The 23,058-nt window shown below is 43.2% G+C and overlaps 1 pseudogene; it reads right to left on the bottom strand.

The window, feature by feature from the left end:
• The window catches only part of LOC135514770 (ATP-dependent 6-phosphofructokinase, platelet type-like), a 36,123-nt pseudogene extending 14,735 nt beyond the window's left edge, over positions 1-21,388 (bottom strand).
• Positions 21,389-23,058: the final 1,670 nt, after the last annotated feature.

Raw genomic sequence — 23,058 nt, 5'->3', positions numbered from 1 at the left:
AATAGATATTTTTGCAACTAATAGTTAGCACTTAGGAGCACTGAGCTAGAACTTTTATGGTATAGTAGGCTACAGTATAGTACATACATTATACGGGGGCTCATCTTCCTCCTATCCCCTTAAGACAGAAGCAATTGAACAAACACTGTTACTGTCACAAAAAGACCTCCGCATGACCCACAATGCACCTCAACAGGAAGTACCTGTTCCTAACGCGCAAATCTGAGAAATGCTGGAATGACACAAACGTTAGGAGGAAGTAAATATGAATATCACAGTTACTTTGTGTATGTACATAATTAATTTTATCTTGGGTTATCTGAGGTTACTTACATTTGGGAGTTCAGAGTCTGCTTTGTGGTAAGAGAGGAGTTTGTAGGTGTTCAGGTTGTTTTCAAAACTCCTGCAAAATATTAATGAAACATACTGTTATTTATCCTTCTACCATTCTCCAGAAGCCTCCATTACTGAGTTGCATAAGCTTTTAAAGGCCAGTGGAAAATCAATCACAATACAATGAAACTTCCAAATACAGATATTTATGTTTATTTTACCAAATAAATGTCCTATATACACAGAGTCAGATAATGTACCTCCCACGCAGTCTCACGGCTTCCTCAAAATTCTTCTCGTCCATGGATTTCTGGACATCTTGTGTCTAGTGAGAAAATAATTACGAATGGTAATTTATCTCTAATCAACAGCCTACCAATTATCTTAATTCATAATATTTCTATAATGTATACTGTAGGTAGAAGTACTTGGGGGTGTACAACATAAAAACACACCACTAAAATGGGGTAGGCTATCACTCCATATGTGTGCTTCATTTACAGTTGAGTAAAGTATCTTGAACACACAGTGTAAGTGGCAGGCCAACAGCACTCACCATCTGAACACACTCCATGAGGGGCAGACGGACAGCCTGGTTCCCACACAGAGACACCACACAGGCCGGGGTACTGTCTGACGCCTCTAGCAGGGCCAGGACCGCCTCCACTCCCATACGACTGGCCTGGACAGACAGGTCAAAGGTTACACTGTATTTTGGGACACTGAGAAAATACTGTAACTTCAAGTTCAAGTTAGAAATTGCTTAATAGTATGATATGCTCTTTAAATTATGATGACCACTCTGAAACTTTGGCTGCCTCATGGTCACTAACCAAAACAAACAAACCAGGGATATTATGCAGCTATTAGACAAGCAGCAGCACAAATGGCTGTGACTCCAACTGAAAAGTAGTGCACTATATAGGGAATAGGGTGCCATTTGGGAAGCAATACTGAAACTGTAAGTGCCTTTTAATTCTGGATGTATTACTCACTAGGATCCTGTCGAATGCAGAGGGGGTTCCTCCTCTCTGGACGTGACCCAGGATGGTGACTCGGGTGTCAAACCCCAGACAGCTAACAACCAGCTATAGCAGGAGAGGAAGATCAGAGTGTACTTAAATAACACTGGTTACATCCCAAATGGCACTCTTTTCCCTATATAATGCACTGGTTTGACCAGACAGCTCTGATCTAAAGTAGTGCATTATATAAAGAATTGTGTGTCATTTGGGACGTAACTATTGACTATTTGAAAACGTGGTATTTGAGATATGTTACATAATACACTATGTATGGCAGAAAGAGAAAGAAAATGGCATGCTATTTCTCAGGAAGTAAGACAGAAGGGGAAAGCACAAGCACTGTAGACACATGCAAAACACTTCCTGTCATGTACACAGTAAGTGAGCCTCCTGTTTTGCGGCAGGTCAAGGAGACACAGGATGAGCAATAGAGGGCGTGGCAGGAGCAGATTTTACAGTACCCCCCCCCCGACCAGGCTCATCTGGGTGTGAGGTATAGAAATCACGAAAGAGGGAGGGGTCCAGAATGTGACGGTGGTGCACTCAGCAGCGCTCCTCCGGCCCATACCCCTCCCAGTCCACTAGGTACTGCCAGCCGCAAGCCCGACCGCGTCAATCCAAAAGCCGCAGGATGGTATAGGCAGGATGGTCATCGATGAGTCGAAGGGGTGGAGGAGCTCTTGCAGGAGGAGACGGGACTGGAGCACACAGGTTTATTCAGGGATACATGGAAGGTAGGATGGGAGAGGCTGGGAGTTTCAGGCGCACAGCAGAGGGGTTAATGTCACGGTCAATTTCAAAGGGACCAATGAATTGGGGGGACAGTTTCTTCAATGGCAGGTCCTCTGATGACAGCCATACCTTTTGACCTGACGTGTAGACTGGGGCTGAGACCCGGCGACGGTTGGCTTAGGACTGGGTCCTGTCGGAGGCACGAAGAAGGGCAGCCCGAGCCTTCCTCCAGGTACGATGACAACAGCGCGGATGGTCCTGGACAGAGGGGACCGCAACCTCGACCTCTTGGATGGGGAACAAGGGGAGTTAGTAACCCAGAGCACACTCGAAAGGTGACATACCTGATGAGGCGTTGGTGAGGGTGTTGTGGACATATTCAACCCAGGTTAGCTGAGCGCTCCAGGAAGAAGGGTTAGCAGAAGTCACGCAGCGTAGGGCAGTCTCCAACTCTTGGTTGGCTTGTTCGGTCTGGCCGTTGGTCTGGGGGTGATATCCAGGAGAAAGACTGACATTGATACCAAGAGCTGAACAGAAGGATCTCCATACCTGGGATTTGGGTCCCCAGTCGGAAACGATGTCAGTGGGAATGGCATGCAGATAAAACACATGGGATACTAGCAGGTCCACTATCTCCCTGGAGGACGCGAGCTTGGAGAGGGGAATGAAGTGAGCTACTTTGGAAAACCTATCAATAATGGTGAGGATGACGGAGTTACTGTTAGATGGGGGAAGGCCAGTGACGAAGTCCAGAGTGATGTGTGACCAGGGGCGACTGGGTAAGGGAAGAGGGCGCAGCAGTCCGGAAGTGGGTTTAGTGGAAGTTTTATTCCGAGCACAAACCGAGCAGGCTAAGACAAACTCCTGGACATTTCTCTCCATGGTGGGCCAACAAAAGCGCTGATGCAGGAAGGCGAGGGTCCGGTTCATACCAGGGTGACAGGTGAGGTGAGTAGAATGGCCCCACTGAAGAACAGAGTGAACACAATCTGGAACAAACAAAGCATTCTTTGGACCGTTACCAGGATCAGGCTGGTTCTGCTGAGCCTGGCGGATACGGGACTAGATCTCCCAGGTGGCGGTGGCAATGATGCAGGTGGATCGTTCAATGGCTTCTGCCTCGGTACCCGTGCTGTCAGTGGTGAACTGGCGGGAGATGGCATCAGGCTTGATATTCTTTGAACCGGGGCGATAAGCGAGTGTGAAATTGAATCTACCGAAGAACAAGGCCCACCTGGCTTGCTGGGAGTTCAGACGTTTGGAAGTCTGGATGTAGGACAGATTTTTATGGTCAGTCCACACAATGAAGGCGGTACAGAGCCCTCCAGCCAGTGACGCCATTCTTCAAGAGCCAGGAGTTCACCGTTTCCGATGTCAAAATTCCTCTGCAGGTGAGAGCTTAAGGGAAAAGAATGCACATGGGTGGACCTTCTGATCAGAGGGGGAACATTGAGACAGAAGAGCACCTACCATGGTGTCAGAGGTGTCCAACTCCACAATGAACTGGAGTCCTGGGTTGGGCTAAGTAAGGACCTGGGCGGAGGTGAAGCGACACTTGAGTTCCAGGAATACTGCCTCTGCCTCAGGAGTCCATTGGGATGGAGTGGAGGTGGAGGTGAGAGTGGTGCAGCCAGACGGCTGTAGTTGCGGATGAAACGTCTGTAAAAATTTGCTGACCCCAGAAAACGCTGTAGCAGCTTCAGGTTGGATGGCGCAGGCCACTCTGTGACTGCCATGACCTTGGTAGGGTCTATACGTAACTGTCCCTGTGCAATAATATAACCAAGGAAAGACACTGAAGCAGCATGGAACTCACATTTCTCAGCTTTAACAAAAAGCTTATTCTCCAACAGCCGTTGAAGAACTTGGTAAATGTGTTGATGGTGAGCCTCAGGGTCCTTGGAAAAAAATCTAAATCTAAATAGACAAAAATGAAGTGTCCAATCACATCCCTCAGCACATCATTGACTAGGTTCGGGAAAACAGCAGGGGCGTTAGCTAGACCAAAAGGCATGACCAACTCCTCAAAGTGATCCAGTGGATCCCTCTCTTATGCGGACAAGGTGGTAGACATTCCGGAGGTTGAGTTTGGTAAACACTGTGGCACCATGGAGGGGGGCAAAAGCAGAGCTGATGAGTGGCAAGCGGTACTTGTTCTTTACTGTGATATTATTCATCCCACGGAAGTCTATGCACGGCCTCAGTGACTAATCCTTCTTCACAAAGAAAAACCCAGCACCCACCAAGGAGGAAGATGGCTTAATAAGTCCTACAGCCAGAGAATCCTGGATGTACCTCTCCATAACCTCTTGCTCGGGGCGAGAGAGGTTAAATAACCGGCTACTGTGAAGAGGACCTCCAGGCTGGAGGTAAATGGCGCAGTCGAAAGGCCAATGAGGCGGCATCGACAGGGCACGGTGCTTTCTAAACACAGGAGGTAGATTGTGATACTCTGGAGGAACTGATGACAGGTCCGGAGGTTCTAGAATGAACTGAGGCACAGAAAAGGCAGGGAGAATGGCAGAATGTAGACAAAATGAACTCCAAGTGGTTACCTTTCCGGAAGTCCAGTCAATCTGTGGGTTGTGTAGCTTTAACCATGGATGGCCAAGAACCAGGGGGAGTAAGGACAGTTGATTATGTGGAAACGGATCATTTCCTGATGGTTTCCAGAGAGACAGGATGACAGGTACGGTTCTCTCACAGACACGGGCGAGGAGCTGTCCGTTGAGAGCATTGGCATTGAGGGGTTGAAACGAGTGTGACAGTGTCCTGGCCCAACTGAGTAACGACACCTCGGTCCAGGAAGCTCCCGTCAGGGCCCGAATCGATGAGAGCAGAGTGAGGAAAAGCCTGGCTCTGCCACACAAGTTTGCCTTCAAGCAGGGGTCTGGGGGAAGATGGGCAGGCGATTTGGCTCAACAGTATATCCCCCACTACCCACTTTCGCTGTACGCAGGGAACCAGTGGAGACAAAGTGACCAACCTGGCGACAGTATAGGCAGCTCCTAGCACTGATTCGCCACTGCCTCACTTCTGGAGAGAGGCGGGCCCGGCCAAGCTGCATGGGTTCAGGATCAGGAAGTGCCTTGGAAAGGGATGCAGTCGGAGAAGGAGGACAAGGTGCTGAAGCAGATATTATGGTGCATGCAACCTTACCTACTCTCTCCCTCCGACGCTCGCGGAGACTGTTGTCGATGCGCATGGCGAGAAAGATGAATTCATCGAGTCCATCAGGCTCATCCCTGGACACCAACTCGTCCTTGATGGTCTCAGTGAGCACATTCTGGAATGCTCCTTGAAAGGCCTCCTCATTTCAGCCGCGTTCAGCGTCGAGGGTGCGAAACTCACATGCCATCTCAGCAACATTATGGGGGCTTTGACGGAGGGACAGGAGTCGTTTAGCGGCATCCTTACCGCAGACCAGGTGGTCAAAGACTTTCTTCATCTTCTCGGTGAATCTAGAGTAGAAGAAGCAGATGGGGGACTGTCTCTCCCACACCACTGTGGCCCAGGAAAGCAATGCTCCATGGAGGCAACTAATCAGGAAGGAAATCTTGGCATGTTTGCTAGCATAAGATTAGGGCTGTAGCTCAAATACTAGTGAACATTGTACTAAAAAGGCTCTGCAAGCTCAGAGGTTGCCATCATAGTGCTCGGGAGTTGGAACAAACGGCTCCCGAGGCGGAGAAGAAGGACTTGGGACTGGTTGTGAGCTCTGGGTGAAGGTTCGGCCCTGTAAGTCAGACAGGCTCCGTGAAAACTCCTTGATGTGCTCCAGAAGGGCTTTCAGGGCTTGGTTATGTTGCTCGAGCAGGGCGCCTTAGCCAGAGAGGGTTTGGTGGAGAGGATCTGAGTCCGCTGGGTTCATCTGTTTGGCCAGATCGTACTGTTACGTGGCAGGTCAAGGAGAAACAGGATGAGCAGTAGTGGGTGTGGCAGGAGCAGATGTAACACCTCCAATACTTATACCTTTTGTGCCCCAAATATCACCCTATTCTGTATATAGTGCATTACTTTTATCCAGAGTCCAATGGGTCCTGGTCAAAAGTAGTGCACTATATAGGGAATAGGGTGTCACTTTGGACTCACTCTTGTTCTTCTGTTCTCCCAGGTAAAATGTACTGTATAGGACTCTTACTGGCACAGAGATCCTATAAGATCCATATGTAATTCTATGCTTACTAGCTTCTTAGGTACAGTGACGAAGAACAAGGTGGCAATGCACAAACAGGAAGAAGAATAATTCACAGAACTTCACATCACTCAGAAAGGTCCATGAAAAGACTTCAGAGTTAAAACATGTACAGCATGTTGTTAATGGGACAGAGAGAGTGAGAGATGACAATGTCCAACCAGAAGGAACCACGGAAACAAAGGAGTACTGTACCAGACCTGGGTTCAAAAACGATTTGAAATCATTTAAAATACTTAAGTTGGGCTCAATTGAGCTTGGCTGGCGCTTGGTAACAATAGAATAGTCGCAAACTTCAAACCACACCCATCTGCTACTCAAGCAAACATTCAAAGTATTTGAAAGATTTTAAACCGGATTTGAACTCAGGTCTGCAGATGAGTACTGTACCAGTACAAGACAGCTGGGCTGGGCTGGTCTTCTCATAGCACTTACTTCCTTAATATGGTTTGTAGTGATAGGCTTGTTGTGGCAATCTATCGCCCCCTCAGCTACAATAATGATATTGAGCCGTTTCTTATCTGCACGGTTCTATAGGAATACAAACAAAGCACAGATATACAGTACATGACAGAAAAGTTTTGCATTTGGCTTGTCAAAAGCTGGACCCGGTTTATGCTGAAACAGCTGCATGCCTCCCTTAGAACGAGAAAGAACAGATATGTCTACTACCTCTTCTTTCTTTCTCTATCTTTCACTGTACAGATTCCTTTCATCTGTAAAGCATGGAGCTATTCACGCATCTGTCGGACCTGCTTTTGGTTCCCCCTTCGTTGCATATTCAGGTACTCACATCCTTGACATTATCAACAGTAATAGCCTTTCCTTGTCTGTCAATGGCTCCTTCAGCAACTATGATTATATTCAGCCTTGAACCCCTGGATCGGCTCTGGGCATTAAGAAACACACTGCATGAATGAACACTGTTGATTTTGCTTGAAGGGAATACAAGGGAATACAATACACTACAACACTTGTGATCACTAAGCAGAACATCCCATTCAATGTAAAGCATAGATTAAAATGTGTTTATTGTTACATCTGCACATGTCAGATGTCACCTGTGCATGTGTGTGTTTTACCTCAGATAGTTTCTGACACATATGTTCCTCCCAACCATCCTCAGGGGGCATCTCAGGGATTAGGACCCAGTCGGCCCCACAGGCCAGAGCACTGACTAGAGCCAGGTACCTACACACGCATACACACACACACACGCAAACACACACACATTAGAATATAATAAATATATAAATAACTACATGCAAACACAAACCCATTTGTATGTATTATGAACAAACATTTTCAAAGCAAGACCGCTGAGAGCCCATAGCTAAATTACAGCAAGGAAATACACAAGAATAAAGCAGGAAGTCAGAGCAGCAAATAAATGTAATTCCATACCCACAATGCCTTCCCATGACCTCTAGCACAAACGTCCTCTGGTGGCTGAGAGAAAGGAGAGAAGTTTGTGTAAAGGTTGAGTGTGTACAAACAACACCACTGAGCTGTAATATGTACCCTTTATTAAATTCACTGGATGCTTCCCAAATAAATAGTGCACTATATAGGGAATAGGGTGCCATTTGGGATACACTTGCTATACTGTGTCTGTCAGTACCTCTGTGCAGTAGTCATGATGGCGTCTACCACCTCTATGATTCTGTGCAGGGCAGAGTCTGTCCCGATGGTCATGTCAGTACCACAGAAGTCGTTGTCGATGGAGCCCACCATTCCCACGATGTGCAGCTCTGAGTTGTTCTGGGCAGCCTCCTCATCAATCAGACCTTTAAACAGGATACACAAGACCACAATTTAACCCACTGGTTTTACTACTGAGTAATGTACACGCATAGGTGGAATGGCTGTATACAGGCTATGGTATACAGACTTTGGTAATACCTAGTAATACATGTCTTACTACATATCATTTGGGAAAATACATTTTTTTTTTTGCAATTTACGTGGGAAATTAGTTATCTAACTTAGTGATCGAGTAGATTACTGTGAACATTTGGTCCATGGTACATGGACTACAACGTTCAGTTACCCTGTCGAACAAGTTCTTCCAGTAGCCCGCTCCACTCCTCTCTGAAGAGGTTGGCCCCCGTGAGGCTACCGTCCCCTCCGATCACACACAGGTTGGTGATGCCACGCAGAACCAGTTGGTGGGCAGCCTTCAGACGCCCCTCGTGGCTGCGGAACTCCTTGCAGCGGGCACTGCCAATGACTGTGCCACCCTGACAGGAAAACACAACAGCTAAGAATTCAAATGAATGGATAAATGACAGTTGGAAAGATGGATTGCTGGATGGATGACAATTTCATTGATGGATAGGTTGAGGTTGGATAGATAGATGAAGGAAGATTGGGTATTTGGGTGAAGGATAGCTGGAGGGATGGATGGATAAATGTGGATGGATGGATGTTGGATGAATGGGCAGATGACGGTTGGATGGATGGAACACAAAGCTCTAGACCAAACCAATGGATGGCATAATCTGACACAATGGAGCACTGCTGCAGCCATTGATATGCCTCATTAATTCAACCTCTCATTTAGTTTTTTTTGTGTTGTGTGGTGTGTTGTGTTGTTGTCATTAACTAACAGGTTCATGCAGAATCCACAATGACAAGGCACCTTCCACTCTGTTAGCATCAGGCAGAAATGCAGCTGCGCTCATCTGTCACGTGCAATTTGTGAATTATAAGTCTGGAACCACAAATATATTTATACCATTTGGGATTTGGATTTTATTCTGGATCCCCATTAGCTGCCAAGGCAGCAGCTACACATCCTTGGTTCCAATCACAATTACATACAATAAAACATGTCTGGGCTGTGTGCTAGTCACTTAAACAGACAGCTCAGTGATTTCAACATGTCAATACTGCTCACAAAGACAAGCAGTAATGTGGATTCTGCATCCACCATGAGCCAGGAGAGATTGACATGGATATTATCAATGCTGGCTCTCCGTACACATCTAAGGGCCAGCTGCTCTGTTCTGATCCTACTGTAATTTGCCAACGTCCCTCTTTGTGGCAACAAAACTAGGGCCTGTAGTACTTGTTTTGTTGTTAGTGTTATTAAGGCAGAGCAGCGCTTTATAATGGACAGACTTCTCTCCATCTTAGCTACTGTTGCATCAATATGTTTTGACCATTACGGTTCAAATCCAGGGTTACACCGAGCAATTTAATCTCCTCAATTTGCTCAATTTCCACATTATTCATTACAAGATTTAGATGAGATTTATGGTGAATGATTTGTCCCAAATGCCTTTAGTTTTTTTTATATTTAGGACTAACTTATTTCTTGCTGCCCATTCTGAAACTGACTGCAGCTCTTTGTTACATAGACACACAGGCTTTACTCAGTGCCAGTGGTTTTAAAAAGTAAGGGGTCAAGACCGATGCCCTCGGGAATGCCTGACGACTTGGGTTGTGTTGAAGAGGCTTCCATTAAAGAACACCCTCTGTGTTCCGTTAGACAGGTGACTCTCCTTCACAATATAGCAGGGGATGTAAAGCCATAACACATCATTTTTCCAGCAGCAGATTATGATTGATAATGTCAATCATCAGCTGCACTGAAAGTCTAACAAAACAGCCAACAGTTTTCTGATAAAAAAAATTCTCAGACATTTGCGTAAGTGCCGTACATGTTGAATTCCCTCCACCATAGGTGTGCTGAAAGTCTGTTGCTAATTTGTTTACTTTGAAATAGCATTGTATCTGGTCAAACACTATTTTTTCCAAAAGGGTTGGTAACAGGCTAATTGGCTTAAGGGTGCTTTGCTATTCTTAGCTAGCGGAATAACTTTCAACTCATATTCCTAGCATTGTATACTGTACATGGCCTATGGGAATTCTAAAGAAATCCCTAGTATTTTGCCTCCTTACCACTTGTAACATGCTGGAGACACTTTCCCATGATGCCTCTTCAATGTTATCTCCACCGTCTACCATACCCTGGTAACCCTGCAAGGAGAAAAGAAACCTTAACATTGGCCTATATTTCCTCATTTCCGAACATCTTCACCACTTATAATGTTGTTACATAGTATCAGTCATTGACTCTACAATGCAGCTTTGCTCTCAGGGATATTGACATTGACTTTGAGATGACGATGCTAAATCATGCTAACTACTGCCGTTTAAGGCCAATATCACTCAGCTCCCTGCCTAGCAATAATGATGCAATGTGTAGCGATAACGAGGAGACTCCACCCAAAGTGGGGTCTGTATACTACCACAGGTGGAACCATAGCTTTGTCTAATGCAGCTGTATTGACCCTCTGGGAAGAATAAACTTGGTTTGAGCTTTCACAGTGTCTGTTGAGTTCTTACTCTAATAATAGAACCTAACACCTCTTACTACTTTTGACCAGGACCCATAGGAATCTGGACAAAAATAGTGCACTATATAAAGAATAAGGTGCCATTTGGGACAAAGCCAGTGAGTGTGATGTGAGCCTCCTCAACGGAATGCCTTTCATCACTCATTAAAGTCTCTAACAATAGAAAACACTTAAGCAAAGTTCCCTGCTACTGTTTCCACATGCTATCATTTTAACATTGGTGGCGCAAATCCCATTCAAGTCATGGGACCATTAGCATTTTTCGCGCATCATGTTCAAATCATCTAAGTGACTTTGTTGAGCTTCACCATAAATTGTAGATACTTTTGAATGATTTAGACATAATGCGCGAAAAATGCTTATATCAGTCCCATGGCTTGAATGGGATTTGTGCCACAAATGCTAAAATGTTATCATGTGGAAACAGTGTTATCATGTGGAAACAGGGAAACAAAACCAACGCATGAATTGCTGTCCTACCTTATCCATAGACTGCTTACAGGGTAAGGAAACCAATGTGTCATTTTGTAATTTGGGTGAACTATCACTTAAAGAAGCTACTTATCTATGGGAAACTAGTCCCACTATCAACTGCCCCCATTTCCTATAAAGGGCCCCGGTCAAAAGTAGTGCACTATATAGGGAATAGAGTGCCATTTAGGACTGACCCCATTGTTAACTCGAAATGACACAACGACAAGGTTCCAGTTCAACAACGTTTACTAAACCATATTAGCACACTACATGGTTGCCATTGCACTCAGGCCAGGTTCATCCACAACGAGACTACTGCGCAGAAGTACTAATAACAGAGTGAATGCCCCGTAAAAACAGAACTATAGGGATACTTAAAACATGAACTTAACACCCATGACATTGCAAAATGTTAAATAACCTTCTCATTTTCATGACCCTCATTTGAAAGAATAGCTTTGCCCCCTGAACACAGAGCTTGCCAGAGTGGATTTGTCTCAGTGTCAGTGGTAGAATGGTACAAGCCCCCAAGTAGTGTCTGTCATGATCTCACCTCATGGATGAAGTAAACTTTAGCTCCCACATAAATACCCATGCGGACAACAGCCCGGACCGCAGCATTCATACCTGCACAACGAGAGAGAGAGAGAGGTTGGAGAGAGAATTAAAAATGGCAGTACATGAATGGCTATTGCACTGCATGTTCCATCCAGTAGACTCCAGACTGAAAATACTCATCAGGGAGATGGAATGAATCACAGAGATAAATCAACCAAATTAAAGTGATGTCCCACTGAATCAACGTTGTTTTCAATGAAATGACGTTGAACCAACATGGAATAGACGTTGAATTGACATCTTTACCCAGTGGGGTGCTTTGTCCAGCAGAGAAAGTTGCTTGCATAGCCATCGGCCATGTGTCATTGCATTAATTCAATATCTAATACATTTTCCATTTACAGTCTGAAAACTGATCATAATGATTATAAAAACTGGCATCTTAGTTGCAATGAAACTGTAAGCACTGATACTGGTACTGTGGGTTGGCTAGTGCCAAGCAGTCATGCTAGGGTACAGGTAACGATATAAGATGAAGGAGATTAGTCTACACATGGAGAATGGCATAGATTTCTCAATGTGGACTAATAATAATAAACACTTCAAAAGTTATTCATCCACTGGAGGATTTCCTGAAGCATGGCCAATGGTTCTGTGAGTCATTATAGAAATCCCCCTATATACAGAACAAACTGATATTTTCCGGCAGGTAAGACTTGCAAGTGGTTTTTACTAACATCATGTGAGGAAATATGCATACCGCATTCTTTAGTTTACAAGGTAGGCTACAGGATGGAGTGGTTATGCAAATTGGCCGCACCTGGATTCTGATGGATTCTGATGAGACATTGGCCTGATACAAACTTGGCCAAGAGGTTGTGAGGTTGAGGCCCAAGTTATCCAGGGGACCATGATACAACATTCTAAAAACATTCTTGTCCACAAACAGGGAACTAGATAACACTTGCAGGGGACGATGACTGATTGAATTAATGTCCATTATACATTTGAAAATAAAATATTCTCAATAACATTTGACACAGCGTTTTCACGTGCTCAAATGTCATCACATGTGTAGTTGGCATGGCATCACATGTTGAAATTTTGCCTCACCATGTTGTCACTTTTATTTCAAAGGAGATCATGTTTTCTTCACGTTGTTACATGTTATCACAGTAACTTTACATAAAATCACGTGATCACATGTTTTTCCCAAAGATTGGAAAGTTGCCGCGGTCATCCCCCTCTTCAAAGGGGGAGATAATCTAGACCCTAACTGCTACAGACTTATATCTATCCTACCCTGCCTTTCTAAGGTCTTCGAAAGCCAAGTTAACAAACAGACCGACCATTTCGAATCCCATTTCGAATGTGTCGAACTGCTTTGCTTTATCTTGGCCAGGTCGCAGTTCTCCACTATGCAATCTGCTTTCAGAGCTGGTCATGGGTGCACCTCAGCCACGCTCAAGGTCCTAAACAATATCATAACCGCCACCGAAAAGAGACATTACTGTGCAGCCGTATTCATCGACCTGGCCAAGGCTTTCGACTCTGTCAATCACCACATTCTAATCGGCAGCCTTGGTTTCTCAAATGATTGCCTCGCCTGGTCCACCAACTACTTCTCTGATAGAGTTCAGTGTGTCAAATAGGAGGGCCTGTTGTCCGGACCTCTGGCAGTCTCTATGGGGGTGCCACAGGGTTAAATTCTCGGGCCGACTCTCTTCTCTGTATACATCAATGATGTCGCTCTTGCTACTGGTGATTCTCTGATCCACCTCTACACAGACGACACCATTCTGTATACCTCTGGCCCTTCTTTGGACACTGTGTTAACTAACCTCCAAACGAGCTCCAATGCCATACAACTCTCCTTCCGTGGCCTCCAACTGCTCTAAACGCAAGTAAAACCAAATGCACGCTCTTCAACCGATTGCTGCCCGCACCTGCCCGCCTGTCCAGCATCACTACTCTGGACGGTTCTGACTTAGAATATGTGGACAACTGCAAATACCTAGGTGTCTGGTTAGACTGTAAACTCTCCTTCCAGACTCACATTAAGCATTTCCAATCCAAAATTAAATCTAGAATTGGCTTCCTATATCGCAACAAAGCATCATTCACTCATGCTGCCAAACATACCATCGTAAAACTGACCATCCTACCAATCCTCGACTTCGGTGATGTCATTTACAAAATAGCCTCCAACACTCTACTCAACAAATTGTATGCAGTCTATCACAGTGCCATCCGTTTTGTCACCAAAGTCCCATATACTAACCACCACTGCCACCTGTATGCTCTTGTTGGCCGGCCCTCGCTTCATACTCGTCGCCAAACCCACTGGCTCCAAGTCATCTACAAGTCTCTGCTAGGTAAAGCCCCGCCTTATCTCAGCTCACTGGTCACCATAGTAGCACCCACCCGTAGCACGCGCTCCAGCAGGTATATCTCACTGGTCACCCCCAAAGCCAATTCTTCCTTTGGCCCACTTTCCTTCCAGTTCTCTGCTGCCAATGACTGGAATGAACTGCAAAAATCACTGAAGCTGGAGACTCATATCTCCCTCACTAGCTTTAAGCACCAGCTGTCAGAGCAGCTCACAGATCACTGCACCTGTACATAGCCCATCTGTAAATAGCCCATCCAACTACCTCATCCCCATACTGTATTTATGCATTTATCTTTGCACCTTTCCATATTTGCACCTTCAGTATCTCTACTTGCACACTCATTATCCTACCTCATTTGCACACACTGTATATAGACTTTTTCTACTGTATTATTGACTGTATGTTTGTTTATTCCATGTGTAACTATGTTGTTCTATGTGTCGAACTGCTTTGCTTTATCTTGGCCAGGTCGCAGTTGTAAATGAGAACTTGTTCTCAACTAGCCTACCTGGTTAAATAAAGGTGAAATAAATCAAATAAAAAAGGTGTTTTTTTCCATAAGGATTTATGTCACGGCTTCTCCCGAAGTTGTTGCCTCTCCTTGTTCGGGCGGTGCTCGGCGTTCGACGTCACCAGTCTTCTAGCCATCATTGATCCTTTTTTCATTTTCCATTGGTTTTGTCTTGTCCTCCCACACACCTGTTTTCAATCCCATTCATTACCTGTTGTGTATTTAACCCTCTGTTTCACCTCATGTCTTTGTCAGCGATTGTTTTATTGTCAGTATAGTGTGACTGTTGTATAGGTGCGCGTCGGGTCTTCGTACCCATGTTTGGTTTGTTTGTACATTTAGTGTTATGGAGCATACTCTTGGAACTTCATTAAAAGACTCCATTTTACACTCAGTTTGACTCTCCTGCGCCTGACTTCCCTGCCACCTATTACACCTATGCATGACCATTTAAGACCTATTAAAGTTATGAACAACTAGCCAATTTCCCAAATAGCCTAAGAAGTTACTGTTCTCCTAAAGTTGCAGCTTTCAAAAATAATGGAAATCGGAGTCTATAGGCTATTCCCAATCACACCTTTATGAGTGATATAACAAACAATAGCCTATTAAAACAGGCTGATGAGGCAACGCAATTATTATCCACTTCTCAAGACTGTAGACTTTATTTCTATAACACCCATTATTTATAACCTAACTCACTACGGTAAAACAGCCTGTTCCTCAAATAAATATTATATTTGCCTGCACTTAACCTCTGCTCAGGCTTCCAACAACAATATCTTTGGTCATGATTTGTCCAGATGTAGCATGCGATTTTGAGCTATAGCTCAACGGGGGTTTTACCAGAGGTGTTCATTTGATTTATTTAGCTAACACACCTGATTCCAATAATCAACTAATCATGATCTTCAGTTTAGAATGCACGTAGTTTAAATCAGCTGTGTTTGCTAGGGATGGGGGGGGGGGGACACACCAATCGGGCCCCCAAGGATCCCAGGCCAGGTATAGCACAATATTTAATGAGTACATAATCACGACAGGACAAAGGTTGACATCGCCCAACCCTATTGTGGAGAGCTAGAATTGTCATTACATGATCATAAATGAAACTTGTTGGCTCCTGTCACTGGTGCTCTGGTGAGAAAGGGAGTAGCCCACTACTCTACTCCCCACCACGTCACACTTCAATGACAGATAGGCTATTATTGCAAATGTAGCCTACTACAGTATCCTAAGTTCAGTGGAAATCTCATCCTACTGTAGCCTGTATGCCAATAAGACCGTCCATATTCAGAGAGTGCAATATTGTTACTGGATGACAGCCAGGCATGAAGCAATGAAGGACTGAGTCACTATTACTATATTACTACCACAGTCCTTAACTGGGATGTCAGTTGGGTTTCCACATTATAGTAGCCTCCTGAGACCATTTTTTGTTCGCTCTAACGGACATTCGTTTTTGGTCCGTATCTCTAAGACCATACTAACCACTGTGTTAGGTCCTGTTGTACCTTTAAGAGGACATTCTGGGTTTTTCAATGATACCATATGTGTATGAGTGTCACCTTGATCATTTCTTCTTTCTGGTTCTTCAAAATGGCAACCATCACAAATTCCATTACAATTAGCACATTTTATGGTAAGTGCGTGTAATTGTGTAATTATAATTTTTGTGAGTTTGATATTCAAATTGTTTCTAATAGGTAAATATCTCAGTAACAGTTTGGTGAGTTTTCATCTGGATGTTTTCTACCTACTGTCAACATTTACTGTAATGTTACATTTTTCATATTATCAACTGAGATCCACTGAGATAATTTTATGGAACATTTTAAATAAAATAAAACATATATATATTTATTTATTTTAATGTTCTTTGTAAGATGTTTTTTCCCACCCCAAACACTTATGTGGTGTAAAAAAAATTTTTTTTTTAAATCCAAAACCTTTTTTTTTGCTGGGTCTCAGGAGGATAGTCAGTTCGAAGAAGAGGAAAAGTGAGAGGTTTTACTCTGCCCAAAATCTGTCCTCGAAAATAAGCCCAAGAAGTGAGGAATTTTTGTATGGAGATCAACAAGAGTGTAAATTTGGTCAACACATTTTGTCATTGCTAATTTGCTTGATCAAATAGAAGATGGTTAGGTTGTTATGAATGTTACGAATGGACTGATATAAGTGGATGCATGTGAAGTTGAACCTGTTCTATAGATAGAGTATTCATTATGGATATAACCTGTTTAAGCATGGACATTGCCATTTTAAAGTAGTCAACAGGGTGGGGATTATTATGTGTTGGGAGCAATCAGCCAATGAAGAAGAAAATTGAATACTTTAAATGGAGATAGCCTAAATGGCGCTGCCCATAATGTCATAGACGTTATAATGGCAGATACAAAGATGAGTCCTCTATCTCTATGGCCTGTTGTTCACACATGTATGTGACCTCTCATTGGCTAGAAAGGTCCCGCCAGATCTCGCCTCCTCCCACCTGTGTTCCATCTTTGAGGACATGTATTTCCTTTGTTACAGTAGTCACTTGACTATCTTTTCAATATAATATACAATCTTTGGAATAGTGACACATAGAGGCAAAACCAATGATGTACAGTTGAAGTCAGGATACAGTGTATTTCACAACACAGGCGTATGTATGCATGCAACCTCTTCTTTTCAGCACAACTGACCAATCGAGATAGAAGCAAGCAAAGTAAAAAACATCAGGCCAGTGAAACACAGAGACATAACACTGTGTTTGAAGGGTATAAGTAAGGCCACAATATTAGGGCCATGCGCAGTAACAATCTTTAAAGCTGTAGAGTAGGGTTGGGTGATACACTATATATACACAAGTATGTGGACACCCCTTTAGATTAGTGTATTCGGCTATTTCAGCCACACCCATTGCTGACAGGTGTATAAAATCGAACACACAGCCATGCAATCTCCACAGACAAACATTGGCAGAAGAATGGCCTTACTGAAGAGCTCAGTGACTTTCAACATGGCACCGTCATAGGATGCCACCTTTCCAACAAGTCAGTTCGTCAAGTTTCTGCCCTGTTACAGCTGCCCCGGTCAAATGTAAGTGTTGTTATTGTGAAGTGGAAACATCTAGGAAAAAACATCGGCTCAGACGCAAAGTTTTAGGCCACACAAGCTCACAGAGCGGGACCACCGAGTACTCAAGTCCTCGGTTGCAACACTCACTACCAAGTTCCAAACTGCCTCTGGAAGCAATGTCAGCACAAGAACTGTTCGTTGGGAGCTTCACAAAATGGGTTTTCATGGGCAATCACCATGCACAATGTCATCTGGCAGTCCGACGGATGAATCTGGTTTTGGCGGATGCCAGGATAATGCTACCTGCCCCAATGCATAGTGCCAACTGTAGTTTGGTGGATGAGGAATAATGGTTTTTCATGGTTAGGACTAAGCCTCTTAGTTCCAGTGAAGGGAAATGTTAACACTACAGCATAAAATGAGATTCTATACGATTCTGTGCTTCCAACTTTGTGGCAACAGTTTGGGGAAGGCCCTTTCCTGTTTCAGCATGACAATGCCCCTGTGCACAAAGTGAGGTCCACACAGAAATGGTTTGTCGTGATCAGTGTGAAAGAACTTGACTGGCCTGCACAGGGGCAACCCCATCGAACACTTTTGGGATGAATTGGAAAGCCGACTGCAAGCCTTACATAATCGCTCAACATCAGTGCCTAACCTCACTAGTTCTCTTCCCAGAAGGTTGAAGGTCATGCAGTGTACGTCAGCTTTTAACAAGGCTGGAGAACTGACAGTGTACAAAATCGTGTTTATGAGCTGAATAGAACAGATCACATTAACTGGGATGATATTCCTTCTCATGGGAGCTGAAAGCCACGCCTGCAATATTATGATAGGCTGCCACTTCTACAGTATGCTGCCAATTAGCAAGTAATGTTGCATGTTGTCAACAGAAGAGTCAGTGAAGGCACATAACATTACTGGCATGTATTGCTCGTGGCAGCCAGTTGCCTGTAAATTATTGTGAATTTTACAATAACTTACTGACAAATGTTTTCCAGCTAATTAAGAAAATACAAATTCACAGCAACTTCTAACAACAAGTTGCTGTTAAATTGCTGGAAAATGCACAATAACTACAGAACAGCTTGTTGGTGACACATGCTCTTACAACATTTGCAGAACAGACAGTGTCAAATGAGGTGCTCAACTTGCACTGGCATAACCCTCAAACTTAATCTGCAACAACACTTCCACTGATGGTTTGCACAAATATACATATATTTGACTGTGTCCCCAAATATGCTAATGAACCCCACCAGTACATTGCCCCCACCTATCAAAGCGCAGGGAGGATCGTACCTTATATTAAAAATATTTGGTGAAAAAATGTCCCATTATACAGTTGAAGTCGGAAGTTTGCATACACCTTAGCCAAATATGTTTAAACTCAGTTTTTCATAATTCCTGACATTTAATCATAGTAAGAATCTATGTCTTAGGTCAGATAGGATCACCACTTTATTTTAAGAATGTGAAATGTCAGAATAATAGTAGAGAGAATGATTTATTTCAGCTTTTATTTCTTTCATCACATTCCCAGTGGGTCAGAAGTTTACATACACTCAATTAGTATTTGGTAGCATTGCTATTAAATTGTTTAACTTGGGTCAAATGTTTCGGGTAGTCTTCCACAAGCTTCCCACAGGTGAATTTTGGCCCATTCCTCCTGACAGAGCTGGTGTAACTGAGTCAGGTTTGTAGGCCTCCTTGCTAACACACGCTCTTTCAGTTCTGCCCACAAATCGTCTATGGGATTGAGGTCAGGGCTTCGTGATGGCCAATCCAATACCTTGACTTTGTTGTCCTTAAGCCATTTTGCCACAACTTTGGAAGTATACTTGGGGTCATTGTCCATTTGGAAGACCCAGTCTTGAGATGTTCATTCAATATATCCACATAATTTTCCATCTTCATGATGCCATCTATTTTGTGAAGTGCACCAGTCCCTCATGCAGCAAAGCACACCCACAACATGATGCTGCCACCCCCTGCTTCACGGTTGGGATGGTGTTCTTCGGCTTGCACACCTCCCCCTTTTTCCTCCAAACATAACATCATTTTCCAAGCTGTTTAAAGGCACAGTCAACTTTGTGTATGTAAACTTCTGACCCACTGGAATTGTGATACAGTGAATTATAAGTGAAACTATCTGTCTGTAAACAATTGTTGAAATATTTACTTGTGTCATGCCTAACCAACTTGCCAAAACTATAGTGTGTTAATATGAAATTTGTGGTGTGGTTGAAAAACGAGTTTTAATAACTCCAACCAAAGTGTATGTAAACTTCCAACTTCAACTGTTTATAAACCCTGGACTGGGAATTGAGAGGCTTTGAACCAAAAGATTGAACATATTGGCATTCCCAGTAGGAGCAGTCCTCCCCAGGAATGAATGGAATTCTACAGTTGTTCAATTAAATGTTTCAAGAACAAAATTACATGTATTTAAGAATGTTTTGGTTGTAGCGGGGCCAGTAACATTAGTCATCTCCAAAAATGTATACTCTAAGGAAAATGTTTTCATATATTTTCCTTTTTTATGCTTAGCTCACATAACATAACTTAAAATTATGATGTCTGTAATAGAATAAGTGTGGTAACAACGAATGTAGACATTAATAAATTCCTTTCTATCAATTCCAAAATGTTTTTTTACAAGGTAGGGGCGTGCCAAGATGAAGGTCCGGTGGCTTCAACATAGCTCCCCCAATCGGACATCTAGTTTATATATAAATCATTGGGAAAACCCCGCTACTTCCCGCTTCTCACGTAGGCCTGGTCTACAGTACATGACCCCCACCCTTCCTCACAACTCAAGTGGATGTCTGCCCATCTGTCATGCACGCTACAAGACCTGTTTTAACGCAAAAAAGGGGAAGTCGACGATGAAAGCCATTCATCAACAGTCTATAAAGTTACATTCATTACAATATTGGGTAAGCACAAATGATGGAATTTGAGGTGTAGGTCTATATCTTTGCTCTCTAAAATCTTGACATGTAGACTTTAATTTGCAGGGCGCGATAGCTGTAGACTGACATTTCTGCGCCACGTAATCTACCCAACGATTGGAAGTCTGCAATGCAGGCTTCAGTAACCTCAAAGATGGTATCCTAATTTATATGCTCCTATAGGGTACATGTGTTTTATCGGTTATAAGAGGGCATAATCACATTTCTTTAAATGACGAGATATTGTAACATAACTTCCAAATAATTCCAAAAATAATGGTTAGGCCCCTACATTTAAAATGTTTCTGTTAAATAGCTTATACGACTGTCAGTGTCAATACTCAACCATATCATCTGTTGCATAATTTTGTTGACCATACGATAAAAAATAGGCCTACTGTAAGATAAATTGATCCTTTAGGCTAAACAATGCCAATGACAACACTTCGAAAAATGTTAACTCAACAGTTTGTTTCCCTTTTAGTATCATGTAGTTATAACACTGTAATCCATTTGATACAATATATCACTCTTATCCACTTGTTTCAATAATCGATACCTTGAGCATCTCCTCCGCTAGTCAGAACGCCGATGGATTTCCCGGCGCCAGAGAGATCCTCAAATAATTTCTTTGTGTCCTGCTGCTTCGCCATGGCTCCTCGTCTATCCTTCACAAATATAATATCTGAACACCGGTAGTTGTATTTTGTTATGAAATAAAACAAGTGATTACGCCCCCTTTTCCTGCTCTCGACACGCTCATCTCCCCACTGTTCCCGATGGCAGCAGTGAGCCTATGAGGGAGCTTTCCTCCTGTAATTAATTAATTGACAGTGCTGTTATCCATTAGATTACTGCATCACATATATTCCTCAAACTTTTCTGACCAATAGGGTCCTTAGAAACTACTACAGCGACAAGATGGTTGGGACTAGGAAGGTGTCCACTACTTACCAAAGCCACAAAGTCAAAATTGAATATAGAATTTTTTCTTTGATCTTTTTGGTCTTAATTTAAGGTTAAGGTTAGGCATAATGTTCGCAGTATGGTTAAGGTTAGGTTAAACGTTATGTTTAGGTTTAAAATCACTTTTAAACTGTATAAATAGGCGGGGTTTATGCCTTTGAGGCTGTGGTAACTCGTCACGACCGAGGAACAGTTAAACAGGAAGCAATTGAGTAAAGTGCTGTAGAGAGGGTTGTCCTTCTGGCAGGTTCTTCTATCTCAGCCAAGAAACACTGTAGTTATATCAGAGTGGTCTTGGTCTCCACCCTGACTAAGGTCATTCTTGCCCGGTTGCTCAGTTTGGTCGGACGGACAGTTCTAGACAGAGTCTGGGTAGTTCCATGTTTTTTTTTTCAATTTCCCAATGATGGAGACCACTGTGCTCTTGGAAACTTTCAACACTATAAAAATGAGTTGTATAACCATCCCCAGATATATGCCTCATCACAATTTTATCTTGGAGTTTGTTGGACTTCATGGTATAGTTTATGCTCTGACGTGCACTGTCAGCTGTGGGACCTTGTGTAGACAGACGTGTTTCTTTATAAATCATGTCCAAACTACTGAATTGGCCACATGTGGACTCCAATCAAGTTGTAGTGACAGCTCAAAGATGATCAGAGGCCATTATAAAATGCAGGCTATAGCACAATAAAATGTGAAATAAATCAAGGGGTATGAATACTTTCTGAAGGCACCGTAGGTATCCAGTAGCAGCAGTCATGGAGTGTGTGTGTAGCGTGGGTATGTGTGTTCTGTGTGTGTGTGAGAGAGTGGGAGTGTGTTTGTGTGTGTGAGAGAGTCTAGGTGTGAGCGTGTGTATACAGTGGGGAGAACAAGTATTTGATACACTGCCAATTTTGCAGGTTTTCCTACTTACAAAGCATGTAGAGGTCTGTCATTTTTATCATAGGTATACTTCAACTGTGAGAGACGGAATCTAAAACTACAGGAAACATATGATCTCTGTAATTGCAAGCAAAGGTTTCTGTACCAAATATTAAGTTCTGCTTTTCTGATGTATCAAATACTTATGTCATGCAATAAAATGCAAATGAATTAATTAAAAATCATACAATGTGATTTTCTGGATTTTTGTTTTAGATCTCACAGTTGAAATGTACCTATGATAAAAATTACAGACCTCTACATGCTTTGTAAGTAGGAAAACCTGCAACATCGGCAGTGTATCAAATACTTGTTCTCCCCACTGTATGTGTGTTAGGGTGCAGGGAGTCAGTGCAAGAGACCGGTTGAAGATTTCAGTTCTCTGATCACTTGTGAGTAAAAGCTGTGTCTGAGCCTGTAGGTCTGGGCCCCGATGATGCTATTATTATTTAATAATAATGATGGTATTAAAGGTCACATAACCAACACTAAGCTTGTTACCATCCTTAGGTACAGTAGACTTTATTTTTGCTTTAGTCTAGACTGAAATGATACCTCTGGAG

Source organism: Oncorhynchus masou, chromosome 3, assembly GCF_036934945.1.
Source record: "Oncorhynchus masou masou isolate Uvic2021 chromosome 3, UVic_Omas_1.1, whole genome shotgun sequence".
Taxonomy (NCBI): domain Eukaryota; kingdom Metazoa; phylum Chordata; class Actinopteri; order Salmoniformes; family Salmonidae; genus Oncorhynchus; species Oncorhynchus masou.
Note: the sequence above shows the minus strand (reverse complement) of the source record. Positions and strands in the feature narration are given on the sequence as shown.